Source organism: Ambystoma mexicanum, chromosome 5p (assembly GCF_040938575.1).
Source record: "Ambystoma mexicanum isolate Mex_15411 chromosome 5p, UKY_AmexF1_1, whole genome shotgun sequence".
Taxonomy (NCBI): Eukaryota; Metazoa; Chordata; class Amphibia; order Caudata; family Ambystomatidae; genus Ambystoma; species Ambystoma mexicanum.
Window position 1 is genome coordinate 235,291,998 of NC_090930.1, and position 18,601 is coordinate 235,310,598.

Genomic DNA, 18,601 nt, shown 5'->3' on the forward strand with positions numbered 1-18,601 from the left:
TATTGGATGAATCATATCAAAACCCCTAAGTATTTGGATGCTTTTCCTGAAACAATTATATTAGATATTATCTGTTGTTTTAATTTAATATTGCTGACACAATGGAAATATTAGGAAGAAAATTTGGTATCCCTCGAGGTACCAGGTGGTGTAGATTGTGTGGCATACTAGAACTGGAAACAGCAAAGCAAAAATTATGTAAAGGTGGAAGCCGTGTAAAGCTAACACTGAAATGTATAAAAGCATACAATAATACCTACGATCAGACAAATATGAAGCAAATGTGGACGAACCTCTTATTGGGGAACGATATTAAACGTATGTAATATCTGATGTCTTTTTATAAGTTGTGTTTGGATATTCTTAAAATGCATCTGAAGGGATTTTAAGAGAGCAGGATTTTAGCGGTAGTAATTATATGTAACCGGTCTTATAAATTTGATTTACCTTGCTCTTTTTAAAAATAGAAAATATCAACAGGCCGAAAATCGCACGAAAAGCAGCGCACATCGATTCATGGAAGGCCGTGCGCGAGAAAACCATCGGATGTGCGCTAAAAAAGTGCGCGGCGCACGTTGGCGCACAGGCCATCTAACGGCGTGCGCCAGGTCACAGCGAAAATCGCACAGGCCACAGCGAAAATCGCACATAGCGCGGCGCACACAACAAAAGTAGGCGGAACACGGGGCGTAACACTCGGAATGGGGAACAACTTGCCAAAATGTGGGCGTCAAGGGGGAAGTACAGGGTGCAAGTGCGCGGAACGCCCACACGCTCGCCTAGAACACGTATTCATGGAATCGAATAGGGCAAAAAAGCGCATGGTCAAACCAGCGCACAGGCACAAACACGACCGCCACAAGAAAGCAGGCGGTAGCGTCTCTGCGCCTGTAATAAATGTGCGCCAAAAGGTGCGCCAACAAATAGCACCTATATACAGCCATGATGAATGTCCTATACTGTGGCCCTCCAGGACAAATGACGTGCAAAGGGGTACCCACAAACACGGACACCTGCTGACTGAAAAATAACGTGTGCGTGTATTCCGGGGTGCGCAGGAACTTTCACATGCGATTTGGCAGGGTACGTGGATCTCAGGGGTGCGCGGGAAGTCTCACACGCGATTTGGCCGGGCACGTGGATTTCAGGGGTGCGCGGGAAGTTCCACACGCGATTTGGCCGGGTACGTGCGCAGGAATTTCAACACGCGACTTGGCTGGGTACGTGGATCTCAGGGGTGCGCGGGAAGTCCCACATGCGATTTGGCAGGGTACGTGGATTTCAGGGGTGCGCGGGAAGTTCCACACGCGATTTGGCCGGGTACGTGCGCGGGAATTTCCACACGCGACTTGGCTGGGTACGTGAATCTCAGGGGTGCGCGGGAAGTCCCACACGTGATTTGGCAGGGTATGTGGATTTCAGGGGTGCGCGGGAAGTTCCACACGCGATTTGGCCGGGTACGTGCGTGGGAATTTCCACACGTGACTTGGCTGGGTACGTGGATCTCAGGGGTGCGCGGGAAGTCTCACATGCGATTTGGCAGGGTACGTGGATTTCAGGGGTGCGCAGGAAGTTCCACATGCGATTTGGCCGGGTAGGTGCGCGGGAATTTCCACACGCGACTTGGCTGGGTACGTGGATCTCAGGGGTGCGCGGGAAGTCCCACATGCGATTTGGCCGGGTACGTGCGCGTGAATTTCCACACGCGATTTGGCTGGTACGTGTATGACAGGGGTACGCAGGAAATTATACACGCGATTTGGCTGTGTGCTCCCAGGTATTCCTTGTACACCCTCCACGGCCCCTGCAGGCAGCCGACACCACAGGGGACTACCCTGCACACCTGCTCATGTCTCCCCCCACCCCCCAGCAGTGCAGGGGCAGCACCACCAGGCCCCCACTCATGTCTCCAACCACCCCCACCCCCCAGCAGTGCAGGGGCACCCTCCACCAGGCCCCCACTCATGTCCCCCTGCACCCCCACCACCCAGCAGTGCAGGGGCACCCTCCACCAGGCCCCCACTCATGTCTCCCACCACCCCCACCCCCAGCAGTGCAGGGGCAGCACCACCAGGCCCCCACTCATGTCTCCCACCACCCCCACCCCCCAGCAGTGCAGGGGCACCCTCCACCAGGCCCCCACTCATGTCTCCCACCACCCCCACCCCCAGCAGTGCAGGGGCACCCTCCACCAGGCCCCCACTCATGTCTCCCACCACCCCCATCCCCCAGCAGTGCAGGGGCAGCACCACCAGGCCCCCACTCATGTCCAACTCATGTCTCCCACCACCCCCACCCCCCAGCAGTGCAGGGGCAGCCTCCACCAGGCCCCCACTCATGTCTCCCACCACCCCCACCCCCCAGCATCCAGGGGCACCCTCCACCAGGCCCCCACTCATGTCCCCCTCCACCCCCACCCCCCAGCAGTGCAGGGGCACCCTCCACCAGGCCCCCACTCATGTCCCCTATCACCCCACCCCCCAGCAGTACAGGGGCAGCACCACCAGGCCCCCACTCATGTCTCCCACCACCCTCACCCCCCAGCAGTGCAGGGGCACCCTCCACCAGGCCCCCACTCATGTCTCCCACCACCCCCAACCCCCAGCATCCAGGGGCACCCTCCACCAGGCCCCCACTCATGTTCAACTCATGTCTCCCACCACCCCCACCCCCAGCAGTGCAGGGGCAGCACCACCAGGCCCCCACCCATGTCTCCCACCACCCCCACCTCCCAGCAGTGCAGGGGCACCCTCCACCAGGCCCCCACTCATGACCCCCTGCACAACCACCCCCCAGCAGTGCAGGGGCACGCTCCACCAGGCCCCCACTCATGTCTCCCACCACCCCAACCCCCCAGCAGTGCAGGGGCAGCACCACCAGGCCCCCACTCATGTCTCCCACCACCCCCATCCCTCAGCAGTGCAGGGGCACCCTCCACCAGGCCCCCACTCATGTCCAACTCATGTCTCCCACCACCCCCACCCCCAACAGTGCAGGGGCAGCCTCCACCAGGCCCCCACTCATGTCTCCCACCACCCCCAACCCCCAGCAGTGCAGGGGCAGCCTCCACCAGGCCCCCACTCATGTCCAACTCACGTCTCCCACCACCCCACCCCCTAGCATTGTAGGGGCACCCTCCACCAGGCCCCCACTCATGTCCAACTCATGTCTCCCACCACCCCCACCCCCCAGCAGTGCAGGGGCAGCACCACCAGGCCCCCACTCATGTCTCCCACCACCCCCACCCCCCAGCAGTGCAGGGGCACCCTCCACCAGGCCCCCACTCATGTCTCCCACCACCCCCACCCCCCAGCATCCAGGGGCACCCTCCACCAGGCCCCCACTCATGTCTACCACCACTCCCACCCCCCAGCAGTGCAGGGGCAGCACCACCAGGCCCCCACTCATGTCCAACTCATGTCTCCCACCACCCCCACCCCCTTGCAGTGCAGGGGCACCCTCCACCAGGCCCCCACTCATGTCTCCCACCACCCCCTCCCCCCAGCAGTGCAGGGGCACCCTCCACCAAGCCCCCACTCATGTCTCCCACCACCCCCACCCCCCAGCAGTGCAGGGGCACGCTCCACCAGGCCCTCACTCATGTCTCCCACCACCCCAACCCCCCAGCAGTGCAGGGGCAGCACCACCAGGCCCCCACTCATGTCTCCCACCACCCCCATCCCTCAGCAGTGCAGGGGCACCCTCCACCAGGCCCCCACTCATGTCCAACTCATGTCTCCCACCACCCCCACCCACAACAGTGCAGGGGCAGCCTCCACCAGGCCCCCACTCATGTCTCCCACCACCCCCAACCCCCAGCAGTGCAGGGGCAGCACCACCAGGCCCCCACTCATGTCTCCCACCACCCCCACCCCCCAGCAATGCAGGGGCACCCTCCACCAGGCCCCCACTCATGTCTCCCACCACCCCCACCCCCCAGCATCCAGGGGCACCCTCCACCAGGCCCCCACTCATGTCCAACTCATGTCTCCCACCACTCCCAGCCCCCAGCAGTGCAGGGGCAGCACCACCAGGCCCCCACTCATGTCCAACTCATGTCTCCCACCACCCCCAACCGCCAGCAGTGCAGGGGCACCCTCCACCAGGCCCCCACTCATGTCTCCCACCACCCCCACCCCCCAGCAGTGCAGGGGCACCCTCCACCAAGCCCCCACTCATGTCTCCCACCACCCCCACCCCCCAGCAGTGCAGGGGCAGCACCACCAGGCCCCCACTCATGTCCAACTCATGTCTCCCACCACCCCCACACCCCAGCAGTGCAGGGACACCCTCCACCAGGCCCCCACTCATGTCTCCCACCAACCCCACCCCCCAGCAGTGCAGGGGCAGCACCACCAGGCCCCCACTCATGTCCAACCCATGTCTCCCACCACCCCCACCCCCCCAGCAGTGCAGGGACACCCTCCACCAGACCCCACTCATGTCTCCCACTACCCCCACCCCCCAGCAGTGCAGGGGCAACACCACCAGGCCCCCACTCATGTCCAACCCATGTCTCCCACCACCCCCACCCCCCAGCAGTGCAGGGACACCCTCCACCAGGCCCCCACTCATGTCTCCCACCACCCCCACCCCCCAGCAGTGCAGGGGCAACCTCCACCAGGCCCCCACTCATGTCTCCCACCACCCCCACCCCCCCGCAGTGCAGGGGCACCCTCCACCAGGCCCCCACTCATGTCTCCCACCACCCCCACCCCCCAGCAGTGCAGGGGCAGCACCACCAGGCCCCCACTCATGTCCAACTCATGTCTCCCACCACCCCCACCCCGCAGAAGTGCAGGGGCACCCTCCACAAGGCCCCCACTCATGTCCCCCTGCACCCCCACCCGCCAGCAGTGCAGGAGCAGCACCACCAGGCCCCCACTCATGTCTCCCACCACCACCACCCCCCAGCAGTGCAGGGGCACCCTCCACCAGGCCCCCACTCATGTCTCCGACCACCCCCACCCCCCAGCAGTGCAGGGGCAGCACCACCAGGCACCACTCATGTCCCCCTGCACCCCCACCCCCCAGTTGTGCAGGGGCACCCTCCACCAGGCCCCCACTTATTTCCCCTATCACCCCCACCCCCCAGCAGTGCAGGGGCAGCACCACCAGGCCTCCACTCATATCTCCCACCACCACCACCCCCCAGCAGTGCAGGGGCACCCTCCACCAGGCCCCACTCATGTCTCCCACCGCCCCCACCCCCCAGGAGTGCAGGGGCACCCTCCACCAGGCCCCCACTCATGTCCCCCTGCACCCCCACCCCCCAGCAGTGCAGGGGCACCCTCCACCAGGCCCCCATTCATGTCCAACTCATGTCTCCCACCACCCCCACCCCCAGCAGTGCAGGGGCAGCCTCCACCAGGCCCCCACTCATGTCTCCCACCACCCCCACCCCCCAGCAGTGCATGGGCAGCCTCCACCAGGCCCCCACTCATGTCCAACTCATGTCTCCCACCACCCCCACCCCCACCCCCCGGCAATGCAGGGGGAACACCACCAGGCCCCCACTCATGTCCAACTCATGTCTCCCACCCCTCCCACCCCCCAGCAGTGCAGGGGCACCCTCCACCAGGCCCCCACTCATGTCTCTCACCACCCCCACCCCCCAGCAGTGCAGGGGCACCCTCCACCAGGCCCCCACTCATGTCTCCCACCACCCCCACCCCCCAGCAGTGCAGGGGCAGCACCACCAGGACCCCACTCATGTCTCCCACCACCCCCACCCCCCAGCAGTGCAGGGGCACCCTCCACCAGGCCCCCACTCATGTCTCTCACCACCCCCACCCCCCAGCAGTGCAGGGGCACCCTCCACCAGGCCCCCACTCATGTCTCCCACCACCCCCACTCCCCAGCAGTGCAGGGGCAGCACCACCAGGCCCCCACTCATGTCCAACTCATGTCTCCCACCACCCCACCCCCCAGCAGTGCAGGGGCACCCTCCACCAGGCCCCCACTCATGTCCCCCTGCACCCCCACCCCCAGCAGTGCAGGGGCACCCTCCACCAGGCCCCCACTCATGTCCCCTATCACCCCCACCCCCCAGCAGTGCAGGGGCAGCACCACCAGGCCCCCACTCATGTCTCCCACCACCCCCACCCCCCAGCAGTGCAGGGGCACCCTCCACCAAGCCACAACTCATGTCTCCCACCACCCCCACCCCCCAGCATCCAGAGGCACCCTCCACCAGGCCCCCACTCATGTCCAACTCATGTCTCCCACCACCTCCACACCCCAGCAGTGCAGGGGCGGCACCACCAGGCCCCCACTCATGTCTCCCACCACCTCCACCCCCCAGCAGTGCAGGGGCACCCTCCACCAGGCCCCCACTCATGTCCCCCTGCACCCCCACCCCCCAGCAGTGCAGGGGCCCCCTCCACCAGGCCCCCACTCATGTCTCCCACCACCCCAACCCCCCAGCAGTGCAGGGGCAGCACCACCAGGCCCCCACTCATCTCTCCCACCACCCCCACCCCCCAGCAGTGCAGGGGCACCCTCCACCAGGCCCCCTCTCATGTCCAACTCATGTCACCCACCACCCCCACCCCCAGCAGTGCAGGGGCAGCCTCCACCAGGCCCCCACTCATGTCTCCAACCACCCCCACCCCCCAGTAGTGCAGGGGCAGCCTCCACCAGGCACCCACTCATGTCCAACTCATGTCTCCCACCACCCCCACCCCCCAGCAGTGCAGGGGCAGCACCACCAGGCCCCCACTCATGTCTCCCGCCACCCCCACTCCCCAGCAGTGCAGGGGCACCCTCCACCAGGCCCCCAATCATGTCTCCCACCACCCCCACCCCCCAGCATCCAGGGGCACCCTCCACCAGGCCCCCACTCATGTCCAACTCATGTCTCCCACCACTCCCACCCCCCAGCAGTACAGGGGCAGCACCACCAGGACCCCACTCATGTCCAACTCATGTCTCCCACCACCCCCACCCCCCAGCAGTGCAGGGGCATCCTCCACCAGGCCCCCACTCATGTCTCCCACCACCCCCACCCCCCAGCAGTGCAGGGGCACCCTCCACCAGGCCCCCACTCATGTCTCCCACCACCCCCACCCCCCAGCAGTGCAGGGGCAGCACCACCAGGCCCCCACTCATGTCTCCCACCACCCCCACCCCCCAGCAGTGCAGGGGCAGCACCACCAGGCCCCCACTCATGTCTCCCACCACCCCCACCCCCCAGCAGTGCAGGGGCACCCTCCACCAGGCCCCCACTCCTTTCTCCCACCACCCCCACCCCCCAGCAGTGCAGGGGCACCCTCCACCAGGCCCCCATCCATGTATCCCACCACCCCCACCCCCCAGCAGTGCAGGGGCAGCACCACCAGGCCCCCACTCATGTCTCCCACCACCCCCACCCCCCAGCAGTGCAGAGGCACCCTCCACCAGGCCCCCACTCATGTCTCCCACCACCCCCACCCCCCAGCAGTGCAGGGGCAGCACCACCAGGCCCCCACTCATGTCCAACTCATGTCTCCCACCACCCGCACCCCCCAGCAGTGCAGGGGCACCCTCCACCAGGTCCCCACTCATGTCTCCCACCACCCCCACCCCCCAGCATCCAGGGGCACCCTCCACCAGGCCCCCACTCATGTCCCCCTGCACCCCCACCCCCCAGCACTGCAGGGGCACCCTCCACCAGGCCCCCACTCATGTCTCCCACCAGCCCCCACCCCCCAGCAGTGCAGGGGCACCCTCCACCAGGCCCCCACTCATGTCTCCCACAACCCCCACCCCCCAACATCCAGGGGCACCCTCCACCAGGCCCCCACTCATGTCCAACTCATGTCTCCCACCACCCCCCAGCAGTGCAGGGGCAGCACCACTAGGCCCCCACTCATGTCTCCCACCACCCCCACGCCCCAGCAGTGCAGGGACACCCTCCACCAGGCCCCCACTCATGTCCCCCTGCACCGCCACCCCCCAGCAGTGCAGGGGCAATCTCCACCAGGCTCCCACTCATGTCTCCCACCACCCCAACACCCCAGCAGTGCAGGGGCAGCACCACCAGGCCCCCACTCATGTCTCCCACCACCCCCACCCCCCAGCAGTGCAGGGGCACCCTCCACCAGGCCCCCACTCATGTCCAACTCATGTCTCCCACCACCCACCCCCACCCCCAACAGTGCAGGGGCAGCCTCCACCAGGCCCCCACTCATGTCTCCCACCACCCCCACCCCCCAGCAGTGCAGGGGCACCCTCCACCAGGCCCCCACTCATGTCCATCTCATGTCTCCCACCACCCCCACCCCCTAGCAGTGCAGGGGCACCCTCCACCAGGCCCCCACTCATGTCCAACTCATGTCTCCCAAAGCCCCCACCCCCCAGCAGTGCAGGGGCACCCTCCACCAGGCCCCCACTCATGTCTCCCACCACCCCACCCCCCAGCATCCAGGGGCACCCTCCACCAGGCCCCCACTCATGTCCAACTCATGTCTCCCACCACCCCCACCCCCCAGCAGTGCAGGGGCAGCACCACCAGGCCCCCACTCATGTCCAACTCATGTCTCCCACCACCCCCACCCCCAGCAGTGCAGGGGCACCCTCCAACAGGCCCCCACTCATGTCTCCCACCACCCCCACCCCCCAGCAGTGCAGGGGCACCCTCCACCAGGCCCCCACTCATGTCTCCCACCATCCCCACCCCCGAGCAGTGCAGGGGCAGCACCACCAGGCCCCCACTCATGTCTCCCACCACCTCCACCCCCCAGCAGTGCAGGGGCACCCTCCACCAGGCCCCCACTCATGTCTCCCACCACCCCCACCCCCCAGCAGTGCAGGGGCAGCACCACCAGGCCACCACTCATGTCTCCCACCACCCCCACCCCCCAGCAGTGCAGGGGCACCCTCCACCAGGCCCCCACTCATGTCTCCCACCACCCCCACCCCCCAGCAGTGCAGGGGCACCCTCCACCAGGCCCCCACTCATGTCTCCCACCACCCCCAACCCCCAGAAGTGCAGGGTCAGCACCACCAGGCCCCCACTCATGTCCAACCCATGTCTCCCCCCACCCTCACCCCCCAGCAGTGCAGGGGCACCCTCCACCAGGCCCCCACTCATGTCTCCCACCACCCCCACCCCCCAGCCTCCAGGGGCACCCTCCACCAGGCCCCCACTCATGTCTCCCACCATCCCCACCCCCCAGCAGTGCAGGGTCAGCACCACCAGGCCCCCACTCACGTCCAACTTATGTCTCCCACCACCCCCACCCCCCAGCAGTGCAGGGGCACCCTCCACCAGGCCCCCACTCATGTCTCCCACCACCCCCACCCCCCAGCAGCCAGGGACACCCTCCACCAGGCCTCCACTCATGTCCCCTATCACCCCCACCGCCCAGCAGTGCAGGGGCAGCACCACCAGGCCCCCACTCATGTCCAACTCATGTCTCCCACGACCCCCACCCCCCAGCAGTGCAGGGGCAGCACCACTAGGCCCCCACTCATGTCTCCCACCACCCCCACGCCCCAGCAGTGCAGGGACACCCTCCACCAGGCCCCCACTCATGTCCCCCTGCACCCCCACCCCCCAGCAGTGCAGGGGCAATCTCCACCAGGCTCCCACTCATGTCTCCCACCACCCCAACCCCCCAGCAGTGCAGGGGCAGCACCACCAGGCCCCCACTCATGTCTCCCACCACCCCCACCCCCCAGCAGTGCAGGGGCACCCTCCACCAGGCCCCCACTCATGTCCAACTCATGTCTCCCACCACCCACCCCCACCCCCAACAGTGCAGGGGCAGCCTCCACCAGGCCCCCACTCATGTCTCCCACCACCCCCACCCCCCAGCAGTGCAGGGGCGGCCTCCACCAGGCCCCCACTCATGTCCATCTCATGTCTCCCACCACCCCCACCCCCTAGCAGTGCAGGGGCACCCTCCACCAGGCCCCCACTCATGTCCAACTCATGTCTCCCAAAGCCCCCACCCCCCAGCAGTGCAGGTGCAGCACCACCAGGCCCCCACTCATGTCTCCCACCACCCCCACCCCCCAGCAGTGCAGGGGCACCCTCCACCAGGCCCCCACTCATGTCTCCCACCACCCCACCCCCCAGCATCCAGGGGCACCCTCCACCAGGCCCCCACTCATGTCCAACTCATGTCTCCCACCACCCCCACCCCCCAGCAGTGCAGGGGCAGCACCACCAGGCCCCCACTCATGTCCAACTCATGTCTCCCACCACCCCCACCCCCAGCAGTGCAGGGGCACCCTCCAACAGGACCCCACTCATGTCTCCCACCACCCCCACCCCCCAGCAGTGCAGGGGCACCCTCCACCAGGCCCCCACTCATGTCTCCCACCATCCCCACCCCCGAGCAGTGCAGGGGCAGCACCACCAGGCCCCCACTCATGTCTCCCACCACCTCCACCCCGAAGCAGTGCAGGGGCACCCTCCACCAGGCCCCCACTCATGTCTCCCACCACCCCCACCCCCCAGCAGTGCAGGGGCAGCACCACCAGGCCACCACTCATGTCTCCCACCACCCCCACCCCCCAGCAGTGCAGGGGCACCCTCCACCAGGCCCCCACTCATGTCTCCCACCACCCCCACCCCCCAGCAGTGCAGGGGCACCCTCCACCAGGCCCCCACTCATGTCTACCACCACCCCCACCCCCCAGAAGTGCAGGTTCAGCACCACCAGGCCCCCACTCATGTCCAACCCATGTCTCCCACCACCCTCACCCCCCAGCAGTGCAGGGGCACCCTCCACCAGGCCCCCACTCATGTCTCCCACCACCCCCACCCCCCAGCATCCAGGGGCACCCTCCACCAGGCCCCCACTCATGTCTCCCACCATCCCCACCCCCCAGCAGTGCAGGGTCAGCACCACCAGGCCCCCACTCATGTCCAACTCATGTCTCCCACCACCCCCACCCCCCAGCAGTGCAGGGGCACCCTCCACCAGGCCCCCACTCATGTCTCCCACCACCCCCACCCCCCAGCAGCCAGGGACACCCTCCACCAGGCCTCCACGCATGTCCCCTATCACCCCCACCGCCCAGCAGTGCAGGGGCCGCACCACCAGGCCCCCACTCATGTCTCCCACCACCCCCACCCCCCAGCAGTGCAGGGGCACCCTCCACCAGGCCCCCACTCATATCTCCCACCACCCCCACCCCCCAGCAGTGCAGGGGCACCCTCCACCAGGCCCCCACTCATGTCTCCCACCACCCCCACCCCCCAGAAGTGCAGGGTCAGCACCACCAGGCCCCCACTCATGTCCAACCCATGTCTCCCACCACCCTCACCCCCCAGCAGTGCAGGGGCACCCTCCACCAGGCCCCCACTCATGTCTCCCACCACCCCCACGCCCCAGCATCCAGGGGCACCCTCCACCAGGCCCCCACTCATGTCTCCCACCACCCCCACCCCCCAGCAGTGCAGGGTCAGCACCACCAGGCCCCCACACATGTCCAACTCATGTCTCCCACCACCCCCACCCCCCAGCTGTGCAGGGGCACCCTCCACCAGGCCCCCACTCATGTCTCCCACCACCCCCACCACCCAGCAGCCAGGGACACCCTCCACCAGGCCTCCACTCATGTCCCCTATCACCCCCACCCCCCAGCAGTGCATTGGCAGCACCACCAGGCCCCCACTCATGTCTCCCACCACCCCCACCCCCCAGCAGTGCAGGGGCACCCTCCACCAGGCCCCCACTCATGTCTCCCACCACCCCCACCCCCCAGCAGTGCAGGGGCAGCACCACCAGGCCCCCACTCAGTTATCCCACCACCCCCACCCCCAGCAGTGCAGGGGCACCCTCCACCAGGCCCCCACTCATGTCTCCCACCACCCCCACCCCCCAGCAGTGCAGGGGCACCCTCCACCAGGCCCCCACTCATGTCTCCCACCACCCCCACCCCCCAGAAGTGCAGGGTCAGCACCACCAGGCCCCCACTCATGTCCAACCCATGTCTCCCACCACCCTCACCCCCCAACAGTGCAGGGGAACCCTCCACCAGGCCCCCACTCATGTCTCCCACCACCCCCACCCCCAGCATCCAGGGGCACCCTCCACCAGGCCCCCACTCATGTCTCCCACCACCCCCACCCCCCAGCAGTGCATGGTCAGCACCACCAGGCCCCCACTCATGTCCAACTCATGTCTCCCACCACCCCCACCCCCCAGCAGTGCAGGGGCACCCTCCACCAGGCCCCCACGCATGTCTTCCACCACCCCCACCCCCCAGCGGCCAGGGGCACCCTCCAACAGGCCTCCACTCATGTGCCCTATCACCCCCACCCCCCCAACAGTGCAGGGGCAGCACCACCAGGCCCCCACTCATGTCTCCCACCACCCCCACCCCCCAGCAGTGCAGGTGCACCCTCCACCAGGCCCCCACTCATGTCTCCCACCACCCCCACCCCCCAGCATCTAGGGGCACCCTCCACCAGGCCCCCACTCATGTCCAACTCATGTCTCCCACCACCCCCACCCCCCAGCAGTGCAGGGGCAGCACCACCAGGCCCCACTCATGTCTCCCAAAGCCCCCACCCCCCAGCAGTGCAGGGGCACCCCCCACCAGGCCCCACTCATGTCCCCCTGGACCCCGACCCCCGAGCAGTGCAGGGGCTCCCTCCACCAGGCCCCCACTCATGTCTCCCACCACCCCCATCCCCCAGCATCCAGGGGCACCCTCCACCAGGCCCCCACTCATGTCCCCCTGCACCCAGGTCCTCACAATCCCCAATCATGTGCGTTATGGTCAGCCTCCACAGCCAAAAGGCCCTACCAAGTAACCCATTCACCCACATGGAAATGGAAATTACATGTTACACCCCCAATGTTCATAAAGCAAATGAACCCAAGTCCGTCACACACAATGGTTGCAATTGAATGGGAAAACACCCAACATGACATGCATGAAACCAATGAGATGATACCACACAGTGAAGTATGAAAACAAAATTGTATTAAAAAAAATTGAATGCAAATGAAATGAAACAAACTACAATGGCAATGAAAAAAAGATAAGCTGCATGTCCGTCCAAAAAAATCAAAAATACAAATCCAAATCCAAAAAAATGTTGTCCAAAGTCACATTAAAAATAAAATCAATCCGAGAGAGCAAAATAAATGCAAAGACCATTGCTCCATGGTGAATAAATAAAACAAAAAAAAATCAAACAATCCAAAACATCCAAGGGTCCATGAGCCCAACTGAACAAAGGAAACCTACAAAAAACCCTAACTAAAATGCAACTATATACAAAAAGTGAGGCAGTGTCCGTCGACTCCAAATCATAAGAAGAAACAAAGGAAACCTAAAACTAAAGAACTATATACAAAGGCGGCAGGCAAGTCCAGCGGCTCACTCCGTGGTGTTCCGGGCCAGGGCATCATCAAACTCCTCGTCTATGTCCCGGAGGCGGTCCTGTTCCATGGCCGCGAGGGTCCGCAGGGATGACGCCATCTGCTCCTTCAACCCCCTGCGTATTGCCTCGAGGCACTCGGCCCGCCTCAGGGCCCTCCGCATGGAGTTCTCCGCCCTGACCATTGTGAGCCGCGCCTCTTCCGCCCGCCACTGCTCCGCACCTATCTGCTGGCCCAACCGCAGCCACACGGAAGACACTTCCTGTCCTGGGTCCTCCTGCCCTCCGGCCGATGCCTGCCCCTCCGATGTTGATGGCCCCGAGCCATGATGCCTCCCACGTTGACTCAGCTGCTGCCTCCGACGCAACTGCATCTGCCAGCACAACGGCATCCAGGCTGATGGAATCCACCGACGCCGTCGTGCACGTGCCCTGCCTGATGATGCCGGCATATCCTCCATCTGCTGGGGTACAGTTGCTGTGGTGTCCACCCCTGCTGGACCTCCGACACCCGACTGTGGCAGGGATGGGATCCCCACCGAGCTGGCTGCATTGGTCAGGGCAGGTCCACAGGGGGCCCTGGTGGCATCTGGGCCGGAAGACGGCAAGGAGAACGACCGGTGTATAGCCTCCACAGAGGAGGAGAGGGCCGCCAGATTGGCCGACACATGCAGGAAACCCCCGAACATGGAAGATCCCAATTGGGCCACGTCGGCACGGTGCTCTTCATGATGACGTGCGTGCTCCTCCCGGGAAGCACGCACGTCATCACGAAATTGCACCCGCGCGCATCGCGACCCCAATCAGGACCTTCTCCATACGGCCACGGGTCCCCTCGTCCGCAGGTGGAGGGGAGTCAGGTGACATGAACATCCCCTCTACCTGCGGACGGGCCTGGGACGGGGCATCCCTGCTGGTGCATGGTGGTGCACTCACAGGGTCAGGGACAGCGACATGCACAGGCCCCTCCACAGTGACCTGTGCTGCCTCCTGCCCCTGCCCCTGGACTGCACCACTTGCACCAGCAGGGATGCCCCCACCAGGCCCCATGTGTGCTTCAGTGGCGGCCTCCTCCTCCTCTGTGGAAACCACCAACCTGGATGGCTCCTCACTGTCTTCCGCCGTAGCAGGCCCCTGTGGGGGCTCACCCACCTCTTCCGCTGCAGCCGTGGGGGCATCCCCGCCGCCTTGGTCCACAGCGACGTCTCCGCCCTCTTCTTCACTAGCCGCTGCGTAGAGGGAGACATAGAACACAAGCATCAGGGTACTGTTCAATGGTCCCCTAGACAGGAAGCAATAGCAGATGAGTACCACTGTCAAAGTACACTTCCATCATGTCCCTCCACAACACATGGGTCAGTCCAGGCAAAACACACACAGTAACAGGCATGGTGCATGCCACAGACATTTCCATACATGTCCAATGGACTCTTGATACATACAATGATATGGAACTCACATGCATCATGGGTCATGCCTATCACATGCACACACTACACCTCAGTCATATCCATCTGGCCTCATACACCCCAAACACAGCGGATACAAGGATAACTAGGCTGCATCAGTGAATCTGTGCATTGTCACACACATGTGTCATGCATCCATGGCATTCACAAGTCACAGACACGCAGGTCAGGAACACAGACATGGCTACCATATATGTACCTGGCATCAGCACCCATCCCTCACCCCCACCCATGTCCAGGAACAGAGAATTGCATGCTCTCATGTGTAAAATCTGCATATGGCTCCCCATGTCGCATTTAAACACATGCAACAACCATGTGGTTCACACATCACTGGTCGCACATGCATTACCATGATGTCCCTGCACACATACATGCATACATGGCCTATGTCACACATACAGGCAAGTATCAGACAACCAGCACACCGCAACAAGCCCTGTCTCACACAGCAATGCTTGGCCACTTATCGCTCAACTCCAGACGGGTCTCCCTCTCAAGGATCTGGGCGTGGAGCGCTGGGTGTACGCGTTCCAGGACCCTCATCTGGATGGAACTCATGTGGACCCGGCCCCCCTCCACGAGGCGCCGGGCCTTCTCGAGGGTCCTGGACCTCAAGTCCTCCCAGCGCTTCTTGATCTTCTGGATGTCGCGGGTTGCCACCCCCTCTGCGTTGATGGCAACGACACGGTCGGCCCAGATCCTCTCCCGTCCTTCCTTGCTGGCGCGGGACGATCCAAAGAGGGCATCATACTGCCCCAGGACATGCTTCACCAGGACACCAACTTCGGTGGCAGTGAAGCTGGTGCCCCTCTGCCCCTCTGTCCTGGGGTTGCCACTGGTGCCAGATGTGGAAGTGCCCGACATGGCAACCCCAGAGGCAGGAGTGGGTGGGCAACTGGGTCCTGGGGCTGGGCTGTGGAGCGATGTTATCCCAGTCGGGAGTCTTCAGTTACAGCAGGGGTGGACACAGCAACTGGACCCCTGCAGATGGCTGATGTGCAGGCACCAAATGGCAGGGCACGGTGGCAGCAGGCAGGCAGGCAGGCAGCAGCAGCAGATGGCACGTGGGAGGCTGCTCGGGGCACTGGGGGGCAGTAATTCGGCCTTCTGGGCAGGAGCGTGGTCTTCTGTGTGTTTTCACGTGGCCAGCTTGATACGGAGTGATTTGGCACGTGAAAATCCTTCATGTCAGCGTGAAATTCGAGGAAAGGCCCTTAGCGCGTAAGCGCGTCAGCACGCATACGCGATTCTATTGGACCAGAGGCCCTCAGCGCGTAAGCGCATCTGTGACGTGACCCGCACGGGTGTTTCCCTCATAGCACGTGATGACGGAGCACACGTGGAAAGACTGCACCTCAGAGTGTCATTGCGTGTAATTGGACAAAAGTGCGCGTACACGTGATTGGCCTATGTACGTGTATTTCAGGGGTGCGCGAGCACTTACACACGTGAGTACATCAGCGCACGTGTATTCCGGGGTGCGCGGGAATTTCCACACGCTATTGGCCTGGGTACTGGATTTCAGGGGTGCGCGGGAAGTTTCACACGCGAGTACATCAGCACACGTGTATTCCGGGGTGCGCAGGAATTTCCACACGCTATTGGCCTGGGTACTGGATTTCAGGGGTGCGGGGGAAGTTTCACACGCTCGCCTACAACATGCGCAAAGAAACATGTACGCCAGTAGGAAGCAGGCATACGTCGACCTGCGACGCATAAATTGTCGCGCAAAAAAAATAACAAGCTCAGACGCCAGGATGAATATACCGTTCCTAGCAGCAGTGGCCGTGGGCTACCAAAGGAGGAGGAGGAGGATAGTCAGGGCCAGAATATTCACACCCAGAACCAGCCTTTTCGGGATGCCTGATGACCAGGTGTATGGGAGGTACAGGTTTCCACCACACATAATACTGGACCTGGTGAGTGAGTGGGAGGATGACCTCACATCACCCACCCTGTGCTCCCAAGCACTCAGCCCCCTGGAGAAGGTCCTCAATGTACTGCACTTCTTAGCCACTGGATCATTTCAGCGGACAGGTGCCATAGTGGGTGGGGTGTCACAGGCCACGCAGTCATGCTGCCTACACCAGGTCTTGAACATCATCACTGCACGCCCATCAGTCCGCAGGGACATATACCTGCCCAGAACACCTGCAGAAAGGCATGCTGCCACCCTGGATTTTTGCGGTGTGGCACGATTCCCCAAAGTGCTAGGTGCCATCGACTGCACCCATGTGGCTCTACGTCCCCCCAGGGCATATGAGCACATCTATAGGAACCGCAAGCACTGGCATTCCATTAACGTGCAGGTAGTATGTAATGCCAAGGGAATCATCACCTCAGTATATGCCAACTATCCCGGGTCCACCCACGACAGCTTCATTTACCGAATGTCCACCCTAAGCTGGGACCTAGAAGCTGGGCGGCATGGCGATACATGGCTGCTTGGTGAGTATGAATGCCACTGCACATGCATGCATGTCAGATACTGAGCAAGGTCACAACCCCACCAATGATACCAATAACCACCTCCACAGGGGACAGTGCCTACCCTCTCAGCCCCCACATGATGACGCCAATTCGGAACCCCACCACGACACCCGAGGTAAGATATAACACAGCCCACATTGCAACCCGGGGCATAGTGGAGCGCACATTCGGAGTGCTTAAGTCACGCTTTTGCTCCCTTGACCGTTCTGGCGGCCAGCTGTTATACGCTCCCCCAGTAGTGTGCAGGATCATAGTGGCAGCATGTGTCCTGCACAACGTTGCAACACGCCGGGGCCTGGCCGTGGACATGGTGGTGCCCCCACATCCCCAACCACATGCACGCCTGCTGCGCATGGGAGGGGAAAGGGCACGGGGGGAGGCAGCCCGTACACAGCTAGTGGCTAATTACTTCACATAGAAATCACACCCCTGTGGAGTGCACACTGCCCTGGCACATACCATCTGACAATCAATGATGCCTCAACCTGACACTGATCCTGAATGTCTGGAGAATACACTGTCAAAACCATATCAGCCTGAGATTGTTCACCTGGAAGTGTTACAATGTGTGCATCCTACCTACACAGACACCACCAATGCAGTTTCGTGAAAAAACACATTCATGCAGCTAAAATGAATACCCACTTGCAAAATGCAACATGAGGACAGTGCCATGTCACCCAACCCATCCCCAGCACCGCCACACTACACACCGTGCCATGTCATGCTATGTGCAAGTAAACAAAGTAATCCCCACAACATGACACAAGTGTCACAATGTACAGTGTCCCTAATTGAAACTCGCGACACCTGAAATGCTCACAGTAATGCAGGACCAACAACACACTTGAGCAGGTATTTAGCAAAAACACTTATCAGCTACTGACCCTCAAAACTACCATTCACACGACATTACGAATGTAAGGAATTAGTAGTCTCACCACCTTGAAATGACTGCACTTCCAACTGTATAGTGTTGCCGCCACGTAGAGTTGTAGGTGCACTGCTGCCAACATGGACCCCATCTCCAAAGTAGAGGGCCTTGTGTAGAAATGAGGAAAGGACCTGCAAATTAGGAGGTAGACACGGATGATGAGTTACACATCAATGCAACATGCAGTGTACAACACAACAGCAATATGCACTAGGAATGTATACACAGTATTGACTAGACTACCCACACATGTAGTGGGAGTCCAATGTCACCATGTACGTCAATGTCATTTGGGCACACCCTTTGCAAGCCCATGGAAACAGGAAGCAGGAGGGGTGTGTGTGACATAAACCGAAGCATCTGAACCAAATACATGAC